Source organism: Temnothorax americanus, unplaced genomic scaffold (genome assembly GCF_048541705.1).
Source record: "Temnothorax americanus isolate GAGA-0224 unplaced genomic scaffold, ASM4854170v1 Scaffold230, whole genome shotgun sequence".
Lineage (NCBI taxonomy): Eukaryota > Metazoa > Arthropoda > Insecta > Hymenoptera > Formicidae > Temnothorax > Temnothorax americanus.
Window position 1 is genome coordinate 4,442 of NW_027509372.1, and position 26,719 is coordinate 31,160.

At 43.3% G+C, this 26,719-nt stretch overlaps 1 pseudogene; it reads right to left on the reverse strand.

Annotated features, from left to right (window-relative positions):
* Positions 1 to 13,534: 13,534 nt before the first annotated feature.
* On the reverse strand, positions 13,535 to 15,856 carry LOC143898515 (uncharacterized; annotated as a pseudogene).
* Positions 15,857 to 26,719: the final 10,863 nt, after the last annotated feature.

A 26,719-nucleotide genomic window follows, 5' to 3' on the forward strand; every position in this document is an offset into this window, starting at 1 on the left:
CGTGAATAAACAATAATAGGAGCTTTCCAGCAAGCAACACAAGTCGACACAAGTATCGTTTTATCTTTGTTGCTCATTACCAAAAAAGAAAGATAGAACGATGCTTGTGTCGACTTGTGTCACTTGCTGGAAAGCTCCCAATAAGATCGACACCAATCTTTAAGTCAACAGTGGGATGCTTATATACAGGGTGTCTCAAAACTCGAGGAGTACCTTGACATAGAGTACCAGACGCGATTCTTTATGTTTAAAGAAACAACTTTTTCCTTTAACAAAATTGCGTCTGACAAGTAATTTTTGCAGGAGAGCGGGTTAAAGTTAACGAATGAGCGCTCTCGTCTATGTGACGCTCAGGGCCGGCGCGCGCTCCTCAGTCACTCGTACTAGAGACCCTATAATAAGAGTCTGGTCATAAGGCAATTTTGTCAAAATCCTGCGAGAGAATTGGATATACATTCACTATTGCTTTCTCTTTCTCTCTTATATCTTTCTCTTTCTATTTCTCTTGCTTTTGACAAGAAATGGCGAACCAATCAAAAGTTGCTGCTGTATGGCCAGACTCTGATTAGAGGGACTCTAACTCTTATTATAAGGTCTTTAATTGTATGTATCTAATAATCTTTTTCTGTACTATATTGCTTAAAATTTGATAAAAGTTAACCAGATAAATATTGCTTATATTCTTTACATAACAAATGAATAAAAGAATTGTGTGATTCCGTACCACCTAAAAATAAAAAAAATGTAAATAGTAATATGCTTTATGCGCTGAGCGTTCTAGTAAACTATTCTTTAAATTTAGTGATACTAACAATAAGAAACATATTTTTCGCTCGTTTGAAGCAAAGGCTACAATGAGAAGTAAGACCATTATACGAGCATTAATAGATGTTACGGAAAATTCATATCTAATTTTTATATGTATTATTGTAACATATATATTCCAACTATTCACTGTGTTCCGATCACAGCCAGACTTAAAACACAGTTATCATTAGAACGTTAAAAAACCCTCCCATCCTCCCACAATTAAATCGACACAATTTGATTATTAAAAAATTGTAAAGAATTTATTGCAAAAAATATTACCTCAGCCAGGGTTCTAACCTGAAACCTCCCTCATTCCGTGTAGGGCGTCGTACCAATTCGACCACCGAGGCATGTGGTAATATTTTTCGCAATAACCGGTTAATAGTAGTTGTAAACACTAAAACGCATTGTAAGGTCAGCGTATATTAACAATAAGAAACTTATTTTTCGCTCGTTTGAAGCTCGTTTAATTGTGGGGGGATGGGAGGGTTTACAACTATTATTAACCGGTTATTGCGAAAAATATTACCACATGCCTCGGTGGTCGAATTGGTACGACGCCCTACACGGAATGAGGGAAGTTCCAGGTTCGAACCCTAGCTAAGGTGATATTTTTCGCAATAAATTCTTTACAGTTTTTTAATAATTAAATTGTGTCGATTTAATTGTGGGGAGATGGGAGGGTTTTTCAACGTTCTAATGATAACTGTGTTTTAAGTCCGGCTGTGATCGGAGCACAGTGAATAGTTGGAATATATATGTGTTACAATAATACATCTAAAAATTAGATATGAATTTTCCGTAACATCTATTAATGCTCGTATAATAGTCTTACTTCTCATTGTAGCCTTTAGTGATACTATTTGACTGTCAAACGTAATTATAGAATATTTAGAATAATAGAACGCTCAGCGCACAAAGCATAATTATATATTTAACTTTTTACATTTTTTATATATATTTACAGATAGTGCTACGAAATCAGAAAATTCTTTTATTCATTTATTATGTAAAGAACATGAGCAATATTTATGTTGTTAATTTTTATCATATTTTATGCAATACAATACAGGAAAAGATTAAGGACTAGGTACGAGAACCTGAGGCGCGTGCGCTGGCCCTGAACGCCACATAAATGAGAGCGCTCATTCGTTAACTTTAACCTACTATGCTACAAAACCTACTTGTCAGATGCAATTTTGCTAAAGAAAAAAGTTGTTTCTTTTAGCATAAAGAAACGCGTCCTGTACTCCATATCCTCGAGTTTTAGGACACCCTGTATATTAGCATCAAAGTTACATCGATTGAGAACTACCAAAATCCATGGTCGAACCGTCTTGACGATTAATTCACCAAAACTAATGGTCGTATTGTCATAACGTTTATAAAGATAGTTATTTGAGTCAAATTAAAAATCTTTATTGTTAATAATAATACCACTAATAATATAATTTGAAAACTCATGTTTAACACGTCTGCTATTGTTTATCATTTATTTCTATTATCGCATTTATTGTTTTTCCTCATTATTTCTTGTTTTCAAATTATTTTCCAAAAATTTGAAATTTGAAATTTATAGTAATATTACACAAAAATTGCAAGATTAGTAGAATTTTTTGTTATATTTACTATAGATTATACAATTAGCACATAATAGTATTTAATTAGCACATAATGACATTCTTAAGAACTTTGTGATAAACATACAAATATTTATTATTTCCACAGTGTCTTATCGCAGAGCTGAATATGTACGAGTCGCAAGTAAGCGAATATAAAGAAGATATGGCAACAATGGTCAATGAGATGTGCGAGTTAAAAAGAATGTATCACTCGCAAAAGAAAAAGCTCCAAAAAATAGAGGAGACGACTCTGAAATCCACATACAAAACCATTTTCCCAGACATTTTGATATCTAATAAAAAATTTTATGGGAGCGGCTTTAAGATAGCTACACCGACTCCAAAAATTTGTTACATTATGGACACGTTAGCAAGCAAATGAGATAAAATATATAGTAATATAATTATGGAACACTTTTATCAACTGCGAATGTTTTATAATTTTGTATTTTTAAATTATATATTACATAAACTATTAATGTATCATATTATTATAATACAATGAGTATTAATTTCTTCAAAAAGAGGTGTAAAGGGTTACATTTTTATATATAATTATTATTTCAAAATATTATTGACGTAATTAAATAGAGGTTATTTTAAAACTTTTGTATAAAATGTTTTTTAATATCTTGAACAAAAAAATTAAAATTACTTTACATATAACGAGTAATCCTACACAGCATGAAATATTTATGAAATATTTTGGAAATATTTTTCATTGCAAGATTTGAAATATTTCAAAAATATTTTATAAAATATTTCTTGAAATGTTTTCAAAATCTTTCAGAAATATTTCAAGTAATTTTTCATAAAACATGTCAGAGAATATTTTTAAAATGTTTCTAAAAAAATATTAAGCAATCGCGTAAAACCATTCATAGGAGTGCCGGCCGAGGTTTAAGCCGATACAAAAAATAGGTTATTAACCTAATTCTTTATGGTTTTTAACGATTTCTTAATATTTTTCCGTTCTATTTTGTTCAATTAAGATCAATTGTGCGCTATAAAAAAAAGCGTGCAATTTCGGTGCAAAATAATTAATATATTTAAAATTTTATTTTTATGATATATTTATTTTTGTAACATTTTATTGTGAAGTACGTTACATTTATTTGTAATGTAATCTTTTTACCAGTATTAGAATATATTATTATAATAAAATATTTTAATACATAACATATTTCTTCAATTTAAACTTCGGGATCATCATTTTCAGGTGGTATTATTGGTTGTATAATATTTTTTTTTTGTTTAAGAACTTGCCTGAAAAATTAGACAATTTTGATAAATATGACAAAATAAAATAACTAGTGTATACGAAATAACACCTCTAGAACAATACTATAACAACTCAAAATGTTACGATTTTGAGTAGAGGAGGAGTTGAGTATAAACAATTATTTATAAAACACGAAGATCATGCAAATACCTTTAACAGTTAAAATAATTAAAATATGAAAATTTTTCCTTTAAACTCAATTTCCCATAAAAAAAGTTGTTACAGTATTTATTGAAAGTGCAAAATGTTGTTTATAATTACGTTTGAGCACGGAGCAATCTCGTTTTTGAACCATCAAGCCATTTTTTAATGCTCTGTTTGATATGTTTTTCGCTAACATCAGCAAATTGTACTTTTACAGCCTCTACATACAAAAAAATACAAAAAACATACAAAAAAATAATTGTTGTAAATGCGAACGTTGTATCCTAGTGGAAATAATTTTATAAATTTTCACGCAAAAATTATGCGAAAACTACAATTTCTTATAATATAATTACAACTTTTCACGCTATTTTTACATAATTTTTACGTCAAAAGTACGTGATTTGGGCCATGTTTGTAATTTTTCATTAATTTACGTAGAAATTTTTATGAATAACTACAACTTTTTGGATATACTACAAAATAAAATATAAAATTTACTTCTCTCGTTGAACATTATTTTATTGCTGAAAATCTTAATTACGTGCAAGCTTAATTAAATAAATTTATATTGTACTTAGAAAATTTGCTTACCACCGCTGGATTTAAACCTGAAACCCCTGGCTCTTGAGTCAGTCACCTTCTGCATTGTGCTACACAGCTACAACATTGATTGCTGAAGACGTTTCGTATTGTCTACATATGTTACACTTATTTTTAACAGACGTACGGAAGGTGTCAGCTCATAATAGGGTCATATATATATATATATATATATATATATATATATATATATATATTTCTTACAAAATTGACTCATCGACATTGAATTTGATTTGACATTGAAAATCAGCCGATTTCAATCAAATTGTTTTGGCATCAAGTTGCTTCTTTCTAAGTTACTTCGTTACTTGTGTCCAAAACTCTAAAAATTTTGTCTCAAATTAAGAGACTTATGGCCGGTATTCATAGCTTATTTCAACTCATGATGCCAAAACAATTTGATTGAAATCAGCTGATTTTTTATGTTAATTTCGATGTCAATGAGTTTCCGGTGAATCGACGTTGAATTGACGTCGATTCGACATCAGCCTTCTCACTGGATAAATATACTAAATATGCGACATGTTCGACATTGGCCTAGTTTACACCGATCTCTTGATATCAAATAGTATATTTGAACTGATCAGCCAATAATCAGACTTATTTACTAGTAACTATTTAATACGCGTATCAAGTGATCGGTGTAAACTAGGCTATTTTTACATCAGACTATGCTGAAATCTACAACTTTCAATAAGATCTGTTTCCTATTCCTGCACTGCTGAACTAATCCACACTGATGCAATATAAGTTAGGCTGCGGTCCAGTTGGCGCTACAAAATGCGTCGAAGCATTCCTCTTCTCTTTTCTTTCAATAAAGAAAGAAGGAAAAGAAAAATGCTTCAAAGCATTTGTAGCGTCAAGTGGACCGCAGCCTAGAGTGGGACAAGTATACTTTGTTTATATCTTACATTTAATCACAAAAATATTTTTAGAATATTGTAGAAAATTGTAAATAGTTACAATTGTATTTTTTACAATAATTTGCAACTTTTACAAATTACTAAAATTTTTATAAAAAATTTTGTTAAAACGTTGTAGAAAGTTGTAAATAGTTGTAATTTTTACAATAATCTACAACTTCTACAATTTACTACGTTCTCATAAAAAATATTCGCAGAATGTTGTAGATAGTTGTAAATAGTTATGATTTTTACAATAATCTACAACTTCTACGATTTACTACGTCTCATAAAAATGTTCGTAAAAAAGTTGTTACAATTTTTTATTACTTTTTACAACTTATTACAATTTATTACAATTTACTACAATTTATCATGAATTTCTACAATTTTCACAGTAGAAATTTGTGATTTGTTGTAGAAGATTGTAATTTTTCATAGAAATACGTAAATTGTTGTAAAATTATTTCCACCAGGGTAATATTTATACTGATACTAGTAGCATAAACCAACCAGTAAATAATAAACAAAATCTGAAAAAGTATAAAAAACATACTATATTTTATTGCTTTTACAGAATAGTGTAATTCTCAAGTTTTAGAAACTCAAAGATATTATTATTTTATTGCATTAAAAACTTAAAAACCTATATTTAAAAAAATATAATATAATGACATGTACAATTACTTGGTTAATTTAAGCTATTATTTATTTATTATAAAGCATGCTTCTCACTTAAATAGAATTTGTAGCGGTTGAGCGAGTTTTAATTATAATAGTTAATGCGCTGTGACGCCACGTATGGCGCTAGTTAGGTTCGCGACGGCGCCGGCGCCAGAGGGAGAAGAAGAAAGGAGATGAAACTCGAGTTAAAATGGCGAGTTCGACCTCGCGACTGTAACGCACGCAAGATATTAAAATTTACAAAGTGAGACGAGATTTAATTGCCCTGACCGCTCGATTCCCTTACAAGTCAGAAGTGGGATATATTGAAAGATGTGTAGCTCAAGGATGTAACCGAGGACTCGAGTAAGATATCACAGATCACGGGCTGAATTAGTGATCGTGAGAGACGGTACGAGAAGATATTCCGTCGATGCGTGTGGCGTTGATGTGTCACGCTTCGTGCATATAGACGAGTATAAAGTACGCGGTAACAACTAGAGAGAACCTGTTGTGTCCCTTTTTGGGTACACTAAGATTCGATCGTTCCAAGGAGGAGGCGGGACTGATAGAACACTCTTTGATAAACGGCACTTCGAATAAAGAATACTTTAATTGAATCTGCTTTACAGTTATTGCGTACAAGAATGCCCGTTACTGATCTGCTCTGACTCCGATTGCCCTCTCGTCTCCTGTTGTCGCTTCCTTTTGAATCCTTGTCCTGTCCTTCGATATCGCTGAGTTGCTCGATCGTATGTGGGCCGATCGCGCAACTCATTTCTTGCTGACTCGGCGTTGCGTAATTCTTTCGGGCTTTCGCGGTCGCGTTCCCTATTGTACTTCGCGGTTTTTATTCTTAATACTATTTATTGTTATTAATTGGGGCCGCAACATCCCTCCCCCTTTGAGAAAAGGAAACTACGGTCTGTAGTTTTCGCTACAATTTTTCGCTGCTTATCCTATTTCTATTTCTATTAGGGTGGTTTATTTTCTTTGTTTGTTTCTGAAGTTACATTTTTTTTATGTTCTAGTATAGTATCGCTGAGTCGCCCTGTACGTGCGGTCGGGCGCTTGCTCGTTTCTTATGTCTTTTTATTACATAGATGATTATTCCTACTATGCTTAATATAATTATTAACGTAAGTGTCGATCCTACGGGATATATGACATAGGGATTTTTTATTAGGGTGTCTTAGGATTTTTCCAATTCTTTATTTATGTCGCTTATTTCTAGACTTTGTTTGGGCGTCGCTTTCCGACGGTCGCTCTGAATCTGGATTCCGCTCAGAGTTGAGCGAGAAGCGTGGATAACGCGAGTCGTAAATTCGCGGGAAGAATGAGGATTAAAGCACTCAGAACACAGATTGCACAAAGAAATATATAGTCTTTATTTCAAGAACGGAAAAGACGCGAGGGGGAACCACGGACCGTGCGCCGCGGATTCGGAAATCTTCTGAGTCGTTCGTACTTTTCTGCCAGGTATTGCGAACGGAAATCTTGTCTCAGCTTTTCGCATCGAAGCCTTTCGCGGAGCGGAGATCTTGTACGCGTCGAACGAAAATCTTGAGCGCGCGGCAGAAGAACGATCGCGAGCGGAGCACGACCGGAAGTTTTCGGACCCCTCGCTAAGTAGCACACTTAATGAAAAAATATAAGTAACTTTGATCCGTACTTTAAGACGAAACGAGCGAGTAGCGATTCAAGCAGCGATTTAAGAGGGAGAGAGCCGTGCTGTCTTTAGACGAGGATTGATACGCGACGACTTTCGGCTATGAGTTCTGGCCCACGACTTGAGGCTAGGAATCCTCAGCAACGACTGACAGTCCGGCAAGCGAATTCGCCGTTTACTCAAGAGGGTTGTTTTTCAGGAACGAACGCGTGATGAGAGCTGAATCGCTATTCGTCCGTATGGTCACATCACGCGTCACAACAGCCGTTTCCGTGCTTCGACAAATAAGGGAGCACTCTCGTAACGCGTGATCGCGATCGATGGGCTTCGAGGGCGCGGGGATCGCGGGGAACGTATGTTTCGCACAAGTTCGACAGAGCTCGAACCACATAAACATCGGTATTTGTCGATGTTAAATATAATGATGTTTTCGAGCCGATGTTTTGCGTAGGAAAGTTCGACGGATCTCGAACAGACTTAATTCCATTAATTCGTTCGGATTCCTAATTATAGGTTCTAATCTAATTTCTTTTTTTGCTTGTTCGTTAATATTTTTATTTTTGTTTGTTAGCGTTAAGTTAAAATCGGCTAAGTGCATTTCTATTTGTCTCATAGTCGTTTGTCTTTTTGTTTTTATAATAATGTCGGGTGTGGTTAGTTTACAATTTTCGATTATTCTTGATTTTCCTGTTTTTTCTATTTCTATTTTTTGTTCTGCCTGTTCATTACATTGAATCGTCAGCTGTTGTTTTTTCGGCGTTGAGAATAGCCACGTTTGTGGTTCGCTTAATGTTATCCATAAGGTTACGTTTGACATTATTTGACGTTTCTCGCAGGTGTTTACATATCCTGGCGTTTTTACGTAAACTTGTACTTTGCATGGTGCGTCGGCTTTTACAAAATATACCGGGTAGTTTTGGTTACATACATATTTTACTCCTTTTCGTTTACAGTTTCGTTTAAATCGCGTTCCTCTAGCGTTATGTAATTATGATTCTCTTTATCTATTGCTAATATGTTGTGAGTAATTCTTAGGAATGTAAAAATATTCGCGTGGTTATGGACAGGTAATAGTGTCGCTCTTATTATTTCATACACGGGGTATGCTACCACGGGAAATTTGATTATTGTATGAATGTTCGGTTTATCATAATACGCGTTAAGTAGCATAGATATGAGACTTCTATATCAGGGGATCTCAGGGGGGGTGAGGGGCGGGGGGAAGGACTCGCGGCCGCGGGGTCTGCCGGGCGGGGGGGGGGCCTCTAGTGCCACCGTCCACCGAGGAGGTGCGGCGGGGGGGGGGGGGTCTGCGTTCCACCATATGGTGCGGTGGGGGGGGGGAGGGGGGGTGAGTGATCTGCGTTCTTAGCATAGGGTTGGGGGGAGGGGGGGGAGAGGGGGGGGTGGATTAGGCGAGCGCGTCGGGACATGGTCGATAAACAGATGCAGCCTCGCGTCGATGTTCGGCCGATAGTATTTATAAACAGATGTCATTTCACACTTATCAAATGCGAGCGAGCGCCTATGGCAGGCGGCTATAATTTACGACCTGCGACTAGCGTGACACCGCGGTCCTTTTCACTTTTCTTCGTAGGAATTGCCGCTTATCGGTGTTTCGCGGCACCATTCGGCTATGGCGTCGCGCGTTACAAAGGCGAGCGCCGATGACATGCAGCTAGATTTTATAAACACTAGACGGCATAAGCGTGGCAACGCGACTCAATTTCTATGGGTATCGACGAACGTCGATGACAGAATTTATAAACTAATATCATCTCGCACTGCGGATGGCCGAGCATCGATGGTCGCGCGACGTAGGTACTCGACCAAAATATTATGCGACTTAACCGTCGCGGTCTCTCCTCTTTATTTTTCTGTATAGGAAGAGTCGCTTATCGGTGTTTCACGGTGCTATTCGGCTATGGCGTCGCGCGTTACAAAGGCGAGCGCCGATGACAGGCTGCTAGATTTTATAAACACTAGACGGGATAAGCGTGGCAACGCGACTCAATTTTTATGGGTATCGACGAACGTCGATGACAGAATTTATAAACGAATATCATCTCGCACTGCGGATGCGAGCATCGATGGTCGCGCGACGTACATACTCGACCAAAAATTTTATGACTTAACCGTCGCGGGTTACAAAGACGAGCGCCGATGACAGGCTGCTAGATTTTATAAACACTAGACGGCAATGCGACTCAATTTCTATGGGTGATATTGTTTTTCTGCAGTGTATGCACACCATGCATTAAAACAGAAGAAACGATACGCGATGCTCTAGTTGGAACGAGAGGAAAAGGCAATAGAAAAAGTATATAAGAAAGAATGAAGCAAGTCAAAATCGCAGTCCGTGATTTGAAAGTCTACGCGTCGGTACATCGATTGGAAAAAAGTATAGCGAGATGACAATAATTCAGATATGGATCGCGAGTTAACGGACGACAGCGACTATTTTAGTGACGAAGACGACACTCATGAAGAAGTCATCGATAGAATAGTGCGGCGTTGGGAAATCGTCGAACTAAATCTACGTGTGAGACACTGTGTAATTTATTTTTATTATTCAACGGGTGGTGCACTTGCATTATGTGCTCCATGCATGGTTACTTTATGGGACCTTAATTTCGGTATGTACGCTCGCCTAAAACACTTCGTTGAGAGACGCGGAACAACGCATGGCCGATATTGTTCAAGATGTCGCAAATCATTATATATGATATTTCCACGTAATATGTGCCCGATTTGTACATGATAAAAAACATTATTGCGGCTTTTAAAACAATAATTTCGAAGCAGTGATGGATGTAAATTCATCCGACGAAGATCATCCTTTGTCACCGGACAGCGATTACAACAGTGAAGAAGACGATAACCGTAGAGAAGTTATGAAAAAAATAGTGTCGCGTCCCGAATTTTTAGCGTTGGATGGACGTACGAAGTGTTGCGCAATTTATTTTTATTTTGAATATGGTTCAGATAACCTGTGTTATTCGTGCATGATCGCTTCACCAGACACTGGTGAGCACATACGTGAACGTCGAGAGCATGTAACCGAGCCGTACGACGTAATGACCATTCAATTTTGCACAGATTGTCGTAATACTCCATTGTTTCAAATATATCCATGCAACATGTGCCCGATTTGCATGAAGTAATAAAAAACATTATCGCGAGTGGGACATTACGTGCGCAACATGGTGTGGATAATTGAAGAGGAATCTGTGGAGCCTCCAAAATCTAACGATGATATACAAATGGAATGTATTACAACAGATATCATCAATGGTTTGCGTGAAGAAGATCAAGGAGTGAAATTGAGGGATGTGCGACGAATATCGCCGGTACAGTTTCTTCGCGATCGCGAACTCGATATACGCGGAACCGGTCAACGCTTCGCTAGACAAAGAGTCGTTATCGATACCTCTTCCCCATATGACTGGGATTCTAACGTGAGAAAAAAAGTATATCGACGGCTGCGGGACGAGTGCGTTAGCGAGGAAGAATCACGTGTAGCTCGCTGTACTGACGTTGTGCCTATTGTTGACTATCGCTATTGGGCGTCTAAATTTTGTGAACAGCTTTATGATTGTGAAGCAACATACATTAAGATTCATACAGGTATTGGGAAATACGTCGAATTGGTGGTGATGAACAATTCGATACGTTTGTATATGTACCCTTACCCTTATCTCAATAATCCTAATCATCTATTGATGTTTCAAAAAACCTTTGAACGTGACTGTGATGATGATGATAATTGGGAGCATAATGTCCCTTACTTCTTGCCTCATTTTTTTATGTTTGACCACTATCGCATTCAAAGTGGCAAACGATATTGTCCAGCGTGCGATCGAATCACGTGCAAGTGCTCCATCGAAGAATGTGATGTTATTTAAAAAAGACAATATTAAAAAACAAAAACATGGAACATCTCGATAAAACGGAATGCGACCTGGTGGAAGGATCCAACCAAATCGCTACCTTGGGCGAATATCTTGCATGGGAACAGCGATGCGAGAAGTTTATTGAGCAGCTCGAAGAAGACTGTCGTTCCAAACGTCCGCGGCTCTCAGACGGCTCTCAGACTGTCGGAAACAGATCATCTTTAGTGGCAAGAATCGCGCGACTCGATGGTGCGAAGACTCTATTACAGAGACGGTTCATACATATCGGTGGTGGTGGTGAGCACGCGGCGGGCAGTAGTAGTAGTAGCGGTAACGAAAACGCGGAAAGACTCGTGTGGCGAGAGATTGATGCCGCGTTCGAATGGCGTGTATTGACCGGTGCAGTGATAAATATCAATTACATCGAACCGCGAAAATTTCTCGAAGATGCCGAAGTCATCGTGCTCGATCGTGTGCAAAACGCTATGCAAACACACGCAAGTGTAAAGATAAACACCGTGTTCAACGGCGAGTTTGTGACGGGTGACAAACGTGGCAATAAAAGTTTCAGCACGAGTAACTTTGAACTCTTTCGTTCGTCCGAACGGTCCGATCTGCGCGAGTGGTACAAGCTACACGTTATCGAGCCCACATTAGCGAAACTCGAGGATTTCCAGGAACGCGATAGCGGATGGGCGTTGTCGCGTATACTCAATTTGACAGTGAACGTGAACAAGTACAATCCTTTGCGCGCGGGATGTTACATCAATTTACCGGAAAAAAATTACCCCGGGGCGGCGTGTGTTAAATGTTAGTATCGGGGAATTTTTCAATTCCGATATCGATATTGACAATTTAGAAAACAGTAGTGATAGTTATAGTGATAGTGAAGAAGAGAGGTCCGCTGCTCCCCCGCGTCAGCCACCCGCGCCCCGGCTCCCAACAACTCAGGTGGGCACGCCACCCGGGATTTCACGCGGGCGAGCGCTGAGGAACGCTCTCGTCCTCCCGGCTGTCGGACGCGGGCGGGCGCAGTCTTACGCCGATTCCCTCGCGCAGGGTCTCGCGTATCGCCCAACGCCAGAGGACGAAAGATTGGTGGACGAACTGGTGTTCGGCGAGGCTGAAATTGTGCACATCGCGGGTTCTCCTCCTCCTCCTCCTCCCGTCAACCGCCCTGGCCGCCAAAATCCACGGGAGGCACTGGCGGCAGCATTGAGACGGATGTCGGTGGGCCGCGGCCATGGAGCCCCCCCTCGTCAAAATTAAGGTATTTTTTTTTCTTTTTTTTTTTACCTAAAAATTGAAGAGCGAGAGAGAGACCGCGCGCGAGAAAGAGATAACGCGAACGGGGACCGGGAGCGAACGCGCGAGGGAGAGATAACGCGAACGGGAGCGAGAGAGAACGCGCGCGAGAGAGAACGCGAACGAGAGGACGGCGCTTTTGTAATACCCCCGCGCCAATAAAGTGACAACCCTCCCCCCCCCCCGGCGGTACCCCTTGTCAATGCGATATGTTTATTAATATTTAATAAACATGTCCCGACACGCTCCCCCACCCCCCCCCCCCGCTCCCCCTCACCAACGAGTCGTCCCCCCCCCGGCTGACCCCTCGCCACCAAGTCGTCCCCCCCCCTCCGGCAGACCCCCTCCCCACCAAGTCGTCCCCCCCCCCAGGCCGCCCCCCCCCCACCCAGTCGCCCCCCCCCCGCTGACCCCCCCCCTACCAGTCGTCCCCCCCCCGGCAGACCCCTCGCCACCAAGTTGCCCCCCCCCGGCTGACCCCTCGCCACCAAGTTGCCCCCCCCCCCGGCTGCCCCCCCGCCACCAAGTTGCCCCCCCCCCCGGCTGACCCCTCGCCTACGAGTCGTCCCCCCGGCGCCTTCCCCCCCGCCCCTCACCCCCCCTCGGAGCTCCCGAGTTAGGTCTGTTATTGATATATCTACTGTGATTCGTCCTTTCTTTATTTGGTCGACCATTTAACAGCCAACATTTTTCGCGCATGTGTCCTACTTTCTTGCAATAATTGCAGACTTTATCTATCGCGTTTACGCGGGGTGTCCTATCGGGTTTCGGTAAAGAGAAACGGTTCGCATATCTATTGGTACGACATTCCCTTTCGAGGTGCCCGTATTTTCCGCATTTTTGGCATTGTAATACTGATCGGTTATCGCGCGGTTGTGGCGAGTACGCATAATTATTTTTGGGACGCGGCGGAAATCCACTCGGCCCGTTTACTTTTTCTTCGGCGCTCGCTCTGGCAATCGCTTCTTGCAATGTTGCGAAATGCTGAGCTCGAACAAGTAACTTGATCTCGTCTCTCAATCCTAATTGGAAATTTTGTAATGCCTGTTGTTGAATCGTTTCTAATATAGTTCGCTTGCTTTCTATGGTGTGATTTCTTTCCTCTATCATGGAGTCGTATAGCTCCATCGCTAGCTTATCGGCTCTTAATCCGAATGCTCTTGTATTTTCTCCGGGTTTTTGCTTGAGTGTATTAAACTCTAGTTGTAAGTGTGTTGTGCTTTTGCGGCTTAAATAGCAAACTTCTAATTCCTTCTTTAGTTGTGCGAAATTTCTCATCTCTCGCGTTTGAAAGTCTATCATCGCTCTTCCTTTTAGCTTTGTGCATAGCACTGCTTCTAATAACGTTCCTTCTTCCATAGGATTTATGTTTTTTATTGCATATGACGCGGCGCTTAAAAATTATTGTAATTTACTCGAGGCTCCGTCGAACTCGGGTATCATGTCTCGTGCCTCTTTTAAACGTAGATATCCGATTGCGCGTTCCGCTTGGTTCCGAATATCGTATGACGTTCTTCCGTACGTTACTTCGAACGGGAGGTTACTTGGCTCGCGTCTCGCGTGAAATTCGCGGCGTTCAGGATTCGCCGTTTCTAGTTGATTTATGCGATCTTGTAAGTTGCGGATTCCGTTTAATATCTCGTCAAGAATGGAATCTCTATCGTCCCGCGGCGGTCCGGCCCGTGCGGGTATCCGGTTACGGTGATTCGCCGGGGTGCCTCTTTGTGATAGCACTCGATTAAGACGGTTTATTTCTTCGTCTATTTCCTCTGGGGTTATCGGCGCGTTGTCATTGACATTATTCGCGTCGTTGTGGCTATTTGTTGCTTCCGCCATCTCGATTGCGTTCACGTATCTCGGGGCAGAATAATACTCTTGCGGGTCAAATACGCTGCTGTCATACGAGGTCAATGAGAACTCTCGTCTGTGTGTTCGCCTACTGATCGTACTGTCCGCGTCTTCGGATTGTGCGTGTGCGTGTGAGGGGTGGAGTCTATTTTCGTCGGGGCAGTTATTTTGTTCTATTACTCTCGCGTCTAAAATTATAACGGAATCGTCGAATTGGGATTCGCGTTCAATTACGCTGTTCGAGTGTAATTCCGGTTCTGATTCGCTTTCGCTTGAGTAGTACGCGTCTAAATTTCTACGCACAGTTTCGCGATTGTCGCTTACGACATCTTCGGTCGTTTGCACGGGGCTTAACGGTCTATTTCTACGCGCTCGTCGTGACGTCTCGCTATGGAGCCACGATTGGTTTAATTCCGCAGGTGCATTTTTGTTTCCCGACATCTACGGTAATTGCGCTTTACATAATTTGCTTAGTCGACTTACATTACGGTCGCTAGTCGCATGTTGCTGGTCGGTGCTTGTGTCGCCTTATCTGTCGGTGAGCCTCCGTTGAGGTAGGTCGGTGCCTTCTCGGGTTACGCTGCTCGCTTGTCCCTCGTCGGCCGCTACCGTGTTGTCCGCTGCTTTTGAATCTGGCTGCCGTGTCTCCGTTGAGGATGTTGCACTGCCTCACTGATTCACTTATTTTTCTGTTTCAGCTGCCGTTCCCGTCTTCCTGCAACTGAATCCCTCACGCTGCCACCATTTTGTTGTGCCCCTTTTGGGACACTGGGATTCGATCTTTCCAAGAAGGAGGCGGGAGACAATGTATTAACGCTCTTGGGTGCAATAAACTCAACTTTACTGACTACTTTGTCTTTACAACTTATTTCGTACAAGATCCGTTCGTCGCTGCCCGACTCCAATTGCCCTCGCGTCTCCTCTGGTCGCTTCCTTTTGAGTCCTCGTCCTGTCCTTCGATATCGCTGAGTTGCTCAATCGTATGTAGGCCGATCGCGCAACTTATCTCTTGCTGATTTGGCTTTACGTAATTCTTTCGGGCTTTCGCGGTTGCGTTCCCTATTGTTATTTTCGGTCTTTCTTAATACTATTCTTATTTTATTATTACATTAATTGGGGCCGAAACAGAATAACCGATTTGAAATTTCTTATAAGCATTAATAGTAAATAGTTCATCTGTTCTTAAGGATTGTGCTCTATTTGGAAAACAAATTCTACCGTTTATATATTTACCCTTAATTGTGCACTTTTTTTGTGCAACTATAAAATCCAGTGTGGCCTTTTATGCACAAAACGAAAGATTTTGCAGGTGCATCACATATTAAACCAAACAATCTAATTTTGATTACTTTGTCAGCATAATAATAACCTTCATTTATTAAATTAGTTAAATTGTTTACTAAAAATTGCAAAAAAAAATTTAAAATCTTCAGGTTTTTTTCTCCAAAAAATGCACCCACAAGATACACGGCATTATTTTTTGTACTTGAACATAAAATAGGCCACAATGATGCATGAGAAGATTTTGCCAATGGAAGACCATTAATATTTACAAGTAAATTGATATATTCGTCATTAGATCCCGATAACATATTTTTTATAACATTATGTAAACCCAAATGAAAATATTCTCCTCCACATAACGTTAAAATTTTAGTTTGCCTTGGTGTTTGTAACAGTGTTCGTGCATCTTTTGGAAAATTATTGGGCACATGCTGCTGCAAAATTTTTAATAATGCATTACAAGCAACGTGGGAAATATTATATGACACAGCCCATGCAGCTATAGCATTTCTAAATTGCATGTTATTAGCATTATTATCAGTTTTATTGTCAATATCATTGTCTATTTTAACGGTATCATCTTGACCTTGATAATGATTTTCATTTTCGGGAGGTATAATTACATTATCCACATTAACTATATCATTAGTGTTATTTGCATTAAATGCATCAATATTCTCGTCAGTAATTTTGTCTAAATCATTATTAAAAGTAAGCAATTGTTCTGAAATTTGTCCGGAACATCCTGCAATATCTATATTTGTCTCATTTGAAATAATTTGTCTAATATGACGTTTAGAAATAAAAAGTTTTCTTTTTTGCGCATTTTCCATAGTTATAACAATAATCACTACCTCTCTATATTCATACAAGTACTGACGAGCTGCAAAAAGATTTAGATGTTATACACTTTATAAATACCATTTTAATCGCGAAGTTATAACCTCTACTTCGCGAACAATAGGTTAGGTTTTCCATTTACATTAAAACTCAGATATAAATCTCATTGGTGACATCATTCTGTTTCATTATTCATTAATTACCAAAAAGAATAGAACGACAGTAGTGGATATAAGGGAGTTCTAACTCGGGAGCTCCGAGGGGGGGTGAGGAAGGAGGAGTATCGGATTACGCGGGGGGGTGAGGGAAAGGGGGTATCGGATTACGCGGGGGGGTGAGAAGGTGAGGGAGGGGGTATCGGATTACGCGGGGAGTGAGGGGGGGGGGGGTGTCGGGTTACACAGAGGTATCGGATTTCGCGGGGGTGAGGGGAAGGGGGGGGGTGTCGGGTTACACAGGGGTATCATATTTCGCGGGGATGAGGGGAGGGGGGTGTCGGGTTACACAAGGGTATCGGATTTCGCGGGGGTGAGGGGGAGGGAGGTATCGGGTTACACAGGGGAATCGGATTACGAGGGGAAGGGGTGACCTTGGCATACCACCGGGATGACTCACCTGGATGACTCACCGGGATGACTTACCCGCGCCACTGGTCCGCGCCGCTGGTCCGCACCCCTGGTCCGCGCGGGGGGGAGGGGGTCCGCGTTCGCGTTTGCGGTCGCGCCGCGGGTCCGCGTGGGGGTCCGCGGGGGTCCGCGGGGGCCGCGTGGAAGTCCGCGGTTGCGCCGCGGGGTCCGTCGGGTCGCGGGGGCCTCGTTCGCAACGACGCCGCTAGGCGGCGTACAATGGGTAAGACTAAGTCGATAGCGCACTGCGTAGGGAGCGTGTTTTGTCGATGACGCATCGAACCTGTCGGGACATGTTCGTCGTAAACAACATTTTTTTAGGAAAAAGGGGGTGTTATCTCGTAGACTAAACAATTTCGCGCTATTTTTTACGACGCAGTACGTAAAAAAACAAAGGAAGAAATGACGTCACCGGGACAATGATCGACTCGATAACGCATCGAACCTGTTGGAACATGTTCGTCGTAAACAACATTTTCGAGGAAAAGACGGAGGTGTAATCGCGTAAACTGAACAATTTCGCGCTATTTTTTACGACGCAGTACGTAAAAAACAAAGGAAGAAATGATCTTTCAAGATTCAGTTGAAGAGAGAGAGAGGGCAAAGGGTATATAACGAGGGATGAAGCGCGTCGAGCCGCATTAGTATACGATTTGAGAGCGATACATCGGTTAAAGAGTATCGAGATTTATTGTGTGGTTAAACACGTTATCACGTACAAGTGCTGTGAAGTGACATAATAAAAGAACTGGTGCGAAAGTAGTGAAACATGGATCAATTCGAGCAAACCGAACGCGATCTATTGGAGCTATCCGACCAAGTAGCTACCGTGGGTGAATATTTCACATGGACACTGCAATGCGCGGAATTCGTCGAGCAGCTTGAGACACGCTGTAGTGCCAAACGTCAGCGGCTCTCCGACAATCCAACGATCGGGCAGAGGCAATCGTTGGTTGCCCGAATCGCGCGACTCGAATGTGTGAAGTCGCGATTGGAAAGACAATTTATCCATAGCGGTGGTAATTATGCGAATGCAGGCACCAGTGGCGACACGCGCGCGGCAGAACTCGTATGGCGAGAAATCGACGCCGGGTTCGAAACGCGAATAATGACCGGTGCGGTAATTAATACAGACCATATAGAACCGCGACAGTTTTTTGAAGACGCCTGCAGCGTAGTGTGCAAGCAAGTACGAGACATTATAAAAACACATAACTGTGTCAAAGTGAATACCGTGTTCAACGGAGAGTTTGTGGCGGGTGATAAACGTGCCAATAAGAGTATATGTACAAATAACATAGAACTCTGTGGTACATCGCACTTGCGTGATTGGTATGAGCTGCACGTTATCGAGCCCACACTAGCGAAACTCGAGGGTTCCAGGAACGCGATAGTGGGTGGGCGTTGACTCAAATCCTCAATTTGACGGTGAGCGTCAACAAATACAATCCTTTGCTCGCGGGGTGTCACTTGGAATTGCCTAAAGACATTAAAGTGAAGCAAGCTGTGATCAATGTGCTGTCTATGGACAATGCATGTTTTGTATGGTCAGTGGTCGCCGCCTTACATCCAGCCGAAAGAAATTCAGAACGGGAATCATCACACCCGCATTATTCAACGGTACTGAATTTACAAAACATTGAGTTCCCAATGACGTTGAGTCAAATTAAACAGTTCGAACGACTCAACGATATATCCGTCAATGTCTATATCATCGAGGGACAGAAGACTTCAAACGTTCTCCCGATACGGCTTACCAACCGCACGAGTGTTAAAAAACATGTGAATCTGCTGTACGTGCAGGATCCGCGAGACAACAATGTTGGACATTTCGCGTGGATTAAAAATCTATCCCGTCTCGTGAGCTCACAATTGAGCAAGCATCATGGTCAGAAGTACATTTGTGATCGGTAAGTACTTATATTTTTTAATATTATATATATCATTTTTATATTTTGTGTATAAAAAATTTATATTTTATGATTCTTTTTTTGCAGATGTCTTCACTACTTTAGTTCGAGCGACAAGTTGCAGTCTCACACTGTAGACTGCCGAAAGGTAAACGATTGCGCTATCAAACTACCGAGTGAAGACAACAAGTGGCTGTGCTTCAAAAACCATAGCTGGAAAGAGCGACTTCCCTTTGTGGTATACGCCGATCTGGAGTGTGTGCTGCAGAAGACACAACCGGAAACGGAACACGCGTCATACGCCTATCAACATCATCGAGTATGTAGTATAGCATACTACGTACAGTGCTCGTACGATGAAACGTTATCAGCGTATCGATTTCGTCGCGATAACGACTGCGTCGCGTGGATCGTCGAGGAACGCAAAGAATTGGCGCATCGCGTAAAGAACATATTGTCCGACATTGTATGCATGGTAGACCTAACGCGAGACGAGTAGGAGACATTTCACAGCGCGGCGCAATGTCACATATGTGAAAAACCGTTCGCGCCAAATGATAATCGTGTACGCGATCATTGCCACCTAACTGGGCGTTACAGAGGTCCAGCACACTCGACGTGCAATCTGAATTATAAGAATTCTCACTTTATCCCAATAATATTCCATAATCTGTCAGGCTATGACGCGCATTTTATTATCAAGGAGATAGCTGCCGCGTTTAAAGGCAAGATTGATGTACTGCCTATAACAAAGGAAAAGTACATCTCATTTATTAAACACGTGAAAGACACCACGAAAAGATCAGATTCGCAAAGCGATATAAAATTAAGATTCATCGACTCGTACAAATTTCTGAGCGCGAGTCTCGCAAAATTGGCATCCTTCCTAAATAATAATAAATTAAAAATTATACGTTCAAAATTTTCCGCGTTATCCGACGACGATTTCGAATTATTGACGCGAAAAGGTGTCTTTCCATACGAATACGTGGACAGCGTCGAAAAGCTGGAGGATACGTGTTTACCGCCGCGCGATTCATTATTTAGTTCCTTGACCTGTGACACCGTATCCGAGAGCGATTACGCGCACGCCGCGAACGTATGGCAGCGATTCTCCGTTCGAACTCTGGGCGAATACAGCGATCTATACCTGAAAACCGATGTCTCGCTGTTGGCCGACGTGTTTGAAAATTTCCGCGATAGCTGCGTCGCGAGTTACGGACTTGATCCCGCGTACTACTACACTTTACCAGGCTTTACGTGGGACGCGATGTTTAAACATACGTGTATCAATTTTGAACTACTGACCGACGTTGACATGGTCATGTTTATCAAACGTGGTATACGCGGCGGCCTGAGTCAATGTTCCGGCAGATACGCGAAGGCCAACAACAAGTATATGGAGTCGTACGATTCATCGAAACCGTCATCATACCTAATGTACTTCGATGTCAACAACTTATACGGCTGGGCGATGTGTAAGCCACTGCCCTACGCGGAGTTTCGATGGGTCGAAGACGCGTCAAATTTCGACGTTAACGCGATCGCTTTGGATTCGCCTACGGGCTATATTCTCGAGGTCGATCTCGAGTATCCGCAAAATAAACACGATGCGCACGCTGACCTATTGTTCTGTCCGATGCGCGATAAACCGCCCGGCAAACGGCAGGACAAACTTCTTAGTTCTTGCCACGCTGCACGATAAGGAGCATTATGTCATCCATTATCGCAATCTGCAACAGTGCACGCGCCATTGCATTCGCATCACTAAAATACATCGCGTATTGCAATTCGCTCAATCTGAGTGGCTCCGCTCTTACATCGAACTCAATACAAAATTCAGAACACAAGCCAAAAATATAAGTTCAAAAAAACGTTATATAAATTAATGAATAACGCTGTTTTTGGAAAAAAAATGGAGAATGTACGAAATCACGTCGATGTAAAATTAGTGATGAAGTGGAAGGGTAGATGCGGTGCAGAGGCAATAATCGCGCGACCGAATTTTCACAGCAGTAGCGTGTTTTCAGAAAATCTGGTAGCCATCGAGCTGCGCAAACTCGAGGTGAAATTCGACAAACCGATCTACGTCGGCATGTGCATCCTCGACTTGTCGAAGGTGTGCCTATACGAATTTCACCACGAATACATGTCTCCCTTGTACCGCGATTCGTGTAGAATCATGTATACCGACACGGACAGTTTGATTTATCATATCAAGTGCGACGACGCGTACGGGAACATGAAACATGATATAGTCAGGTTCGACACAAGTGACTATGCGGTAGATAACGCTTATGATATGCCTCTCGTCAATAAAAAAGTGACGGGCCTGATGAAGGATAAAAACAACGATGTCATTATGACCAAATTCGTTGGACTTAGGGCGAAAATGTACGCCTTGCGAGTCGATGGCAAAAAAGATTGTAAAAAAGCGAAAGGTGTCAAAAGCAACGTCATCGCGCGCACCATCACATTCGACGACTACACGCGGTGTTTGAACGATGAGATTGAAATGACTCGACCGCAGTCGTGTATAAGATCAAAAATGCACGAAGTGTACACTATTAGCGAGACGAAAATCGCTCTGAGCCCGTATGACGATGAGCGATATATCGTGTCGGATTCGACCGATACGTTACCGTGGGGACATTATCGCATACCTTTATCATAGTAGTTATCATAATAAGGAACAGTGAAGATTTCATGTATGTATGTAATATAATGTATGTATGCATGTATGTATGTAATGTATGCAATACATGTAATAAAATGTATGTATTGTCACGACTTTTTCATTCCCGGACCGCTCCTGGACGTGTGCCGGATCAAAAGGAGTAAGGAGAGCGGGATGACGGGCCTCTCCGACGATTCCCTCGCACCTCCGACACTTCGCGAAACGAATTTACCGTTGGGCGCCAGACGCGTCGACGCGCGTCCGCGAAATCGCGAAAGAAAACCAACACGAGACGCAAAGCGAGACGTGCGGATGTGCGAGAAATCGGCTAGCTCGACCTAAGGGCTGGGTCGGGGGTGATGAAGGGCGGCGCGATATTCGGCGGAGTGACACGCCATAAATAAGGTTCCGAACTCAAGCAATTAATAAATCAAAATAACATTTATTCCTTAGAAATGCGCGCGTGAAACATATAAAGACCGATCCGGCTTCGGTCGGTCAGGCAAATTCTATAATCAGTCGCGCGAGCGTCAGAGATGAAACAAAAAGAAATAATGGTAGCGCGGACACCAGAATAAACGAAGTACGGCGTTATCGTATAATAAACGCGCAGAAGGCGCTGCGATTAGATCAGAGAGATACAGTATGACAAAACTTACAATTAATATGGAACATCAACAGTAAACACGAAATAATAACGGAAATAGAAAATAAGATCTCGCAGGAAGGATCGCGATAGGGCGATACCTCACGCTCAGAGCGCGTGAGCGACACGCCGGGAGTCGCGCGAGAATTCTGTCGCCAATTATCTTAAGCCTAACGCAAGTATGAATCGTGGCGTAAGCCACGTCCCAACGTAATGAGGACCAAACGCAACACAATAACGCGAGATCAATTTCGGCGCGATCGCAAGGAGACGCGGAAAACTATAACAAACGCGAAAATACGGACTTAATCTAACGCGAGAAATGACCAAAGGTAGCGCCAGTCATTCGGGCAAAGACAATACAGTCCTCAGTTATTTCCGAACGCGAAAACGAGACGCCGAGGCAATCGGCGTAGCGCGAAATACTGGAAGAAACGCGAGGAAAATGTGCGGGATTACCGCGAGCAATAATAACACGCAATCACCGAACAACGCATCCGAACATAACTACCCTAACACGCACGATTCTCTGAGGCAATTAGCCACTCACGGGCGGCCGATTAACGCGAATAATGTGCCGACGCATGCGAAGTTCCACAAGAGCAATGTTTGGTAATTTGATACGCCGGAATACGGAAGGCACGAGACACAATCGCGAGCGCGGGCAGTGCACGAAACGGACTCGCAGTAACGGATCTCGCCACGCATCTATCCCGATCTCCAGAGGCTCGCAATCGCGTCTTTATCTCAATCCTGCGGCCACGATACCATCCCGAGGCCCTTCGCTCTCACTGTCGATCGCCATTCGACACGCGGTTTCAAGGGACCGCACGCGTCGCGATATTACAACGTTATCCCGGACGAGAGCGTGCACCGGAGGGCGGCGTCGTGGCGTTACATCTCGCGATTAATTACTGCGGGCAACCTCACCGATGTGATGTCTCCTCGTAGGGCTCCTCGCCGTCACCTCGTACGGAGGATCGTCGCAGCGTAACAGATTTTCCCGACTCGGGGCGGCTATCGCGTAGTTTAAGAGAACGTTTGGACTCGCCGACGGACGACCAGAGAGTGTCTTGCTAGATTCGATCGATAACGGAATCGATGCGGCACCCCCTTCCGTAGGGGCGTGCCAACCAATCGAGAGCGAGCGTGCAAGCTCGCGCGATATTCTCACGCAAGATCGTCGTAAGGTGGATCCTTCGGGGGCGCGCAACGGTCCCTCGGCGGCGTAGCAACTTCTTCAATTTGTCTGTGCCTTCTAAAAGTTTGACAGATCAACGGAAAGAGTCAGACGAGAAGCTTACCGCGTTCGAGAAGGACGTGCGAGCGTTACAGGCTGCGGTGAACAAGCTTTGACGTGCGAATATCGTTGAATCAGACGCGACAACGAACAACAATGGACAAACGGTTTAGCAGAAACGACTATCGAAAGGCGACGAGTGAAGAGAGGCAACGGTTAATTAACGACGGCGACGAACAGCAACGAACGACTCGAGAACGGTTGTCGGACGACTGTCTAACGGTTCAAGAACGATTGTCAGACGGTTGTCGAACGGTTCAAAAACAACTCACAAACAATTACGAGCGGTTTAGAAACAGCTGCGAACTACGCGGAGACAAGGAAGGCTACAAACGGCTAAAGAACGTCGACGACGACGACGATGAGTGGTAAGAAGCAGTTAACTGACGACGACGAACGACAACAAACGATTCAGGCGCGGCTGTCGAACGATTCACGAATGGTTCAGAAGCGGTTACGAACTGTTCAGAAATTGCTATGAACGATGCACTAGAAGCAGAAACGGCGACAACGAAACATGAGACCGTTAAAATCGACCGATGTAGATAAAAATATCGAAAAGCGACGGTTGGTGGACGAATTACACTCATCGGCGAGAAGAAATTTTTCCCGCAGACACGTCATAGTGCGAGGGTACGACGATCTGTGGCAAGCTGATATTGTTGAGATGCGTCCGTACTCACGTTTCAACGGAGGCTACCACTCACTACATACTTACCGTCATCGATGTGTTGAGCAAGTATGCGTGGGCCGTGCCGCTCAAGGGTAAAGGTGGCAGCGAAACGGCTGACGCTATCGCTGAGATAATTCGAGATAGCGAGAGGTGCCCTAGTAATCGACAAACCGACATGGGGAAAGAATTTTACACCGACGTGCAACGTCTCGTGAGAAAACACGACATCAATCATTATTCCACGTATTCGGTGATGAAGGCGTCGGTTGTCGAGCGATTCAATCGCACGTTAAAAAACAATATGTGGAAGATGTTTACGCTCAATGGAAATTACAAGTGGGTCGACGTCTTGTCGCGACTCGTGTCGGATTACAACGCGAGCAAGCATCAAACGATCGGCATGCGACCCGTCGACGTTACCCCCGCGATCGCCGAAAGACTCTTGGCTATGGTGTACAACGCAATAAAGATCGCGGGCCCGGCAAAGTTCAAAGCGGGCGACTCGGTACGCGTCAGCAAATACAAGACAATTTTTGAGAAGGGTTACACGCCGAATTGGACCACCGAGGTGTTTAAGATCGTTAAAGTGCAACGTACCAATCCCGTAACCTATCTACTCGAAGACTATCGTGGAAAATCCGTCGTTGGAGCGTTTTACGAGTACGAGTTGCATCGCGCGACTTATCCTGACGTGTATCTCGTGGAGAAAGTACTGCGCAGAAGGGGCGACGAGGTTTACGTGAAATGGCTGAGATTCGATGGATCGCACAACTCTTGGATACACAAAAACAATGTTATTTAATTCGTGCAAACTGTATTTTATTTATATGTACATTTATATGTACATACATACTGTGACGTTGCGGCCCGCCGCTTCGTGGCAGCGCCCCGCCGCCGTCACAAGGCGCGGAAATTTGCGCCCAGGGACGAGCCAGAGAGGCGACGACGAGATCTCCAGAGGCCAAAAAGTCGATATCGTTTCCGCGTTTTGACTATTCTTTTATTTTCATGTATAAATTGTAATTCGTACGGCGCCTCGCCCACACCACGGCGAATCTTCGAGGGAGTACCGATAACGAGAGGGGTCCGGGAGGACCAAGGACCGAGGAGGGGTGGCGAGAGCGGAAGCTACATGGATCACGGGCGGCGAGAGCAACGCGGCAGGCGTGCGGCGAATGAGGCAGCGATGGACAAGGCCGCCGATAGCGGGGCCCCAGGTACCGGAGCAAACTCGGGCTCAGCAATCTGCCTCCACGAAATACCGGCCCGCGGGGTGACTGATCACCGCCCCGAGGGCAACCGGAGGCACACCGGCCAGAACAAAGTCCAGTCCGCTGCCCAGGGACAAATTGAAGAAGTCGCAACGCCGCCAAGGGACCGTTGCGCGCCCCCGAAGGATCCACCTTACGACGATCCTGCGTGAGAATATTGCGCGAGCTTTCACGCTCGCTCTCGATTGGTTGGCACGCCCCTACGGAAGGGGGTGCCGCATCGATTCCGTTATCGAGCGAATCTAGCGAGACACTCTCTGGTCGTCCGTCGGCGTGTCCGAACGTTCTCTTAAACTACGCGATAGCCGCCCCGAGTCGGAAAAATCTGTTACGCTGCGACGATCCTCCGTACGAGGTGACGGCGAGGAGCCCTACGAAGAGACATCACATCGGTGAGGTTGCCCGCAGTAATTAATCGCGAGATGTAACGCCACGACGCCGCCCTCCGGTGCACGCTCTCGTCCGGGATAACGTTGTAATATCGCGACGCGTGCGGTCCCTTGAGACCGCGTATCGAATGGCGATCGACAGCGAGAGCGAAGGGCCTCGGGATGGTATCGTGGCCGCGGGATTGAGATAAAGACGCGATTGCGAGCCTCTGGAGATCGGGATAAATGCGTGGCGAGATCCGTTACTGCGAGTCCGTTTCGTGCACTGTTCGCGCTCGCGATTGTGTCTCGTGCCTTCCGTATTCCCGGCGTATCAAATTACCAAACATTGCTCTTGTGGAATTTCGCATGCGTCGGCACAT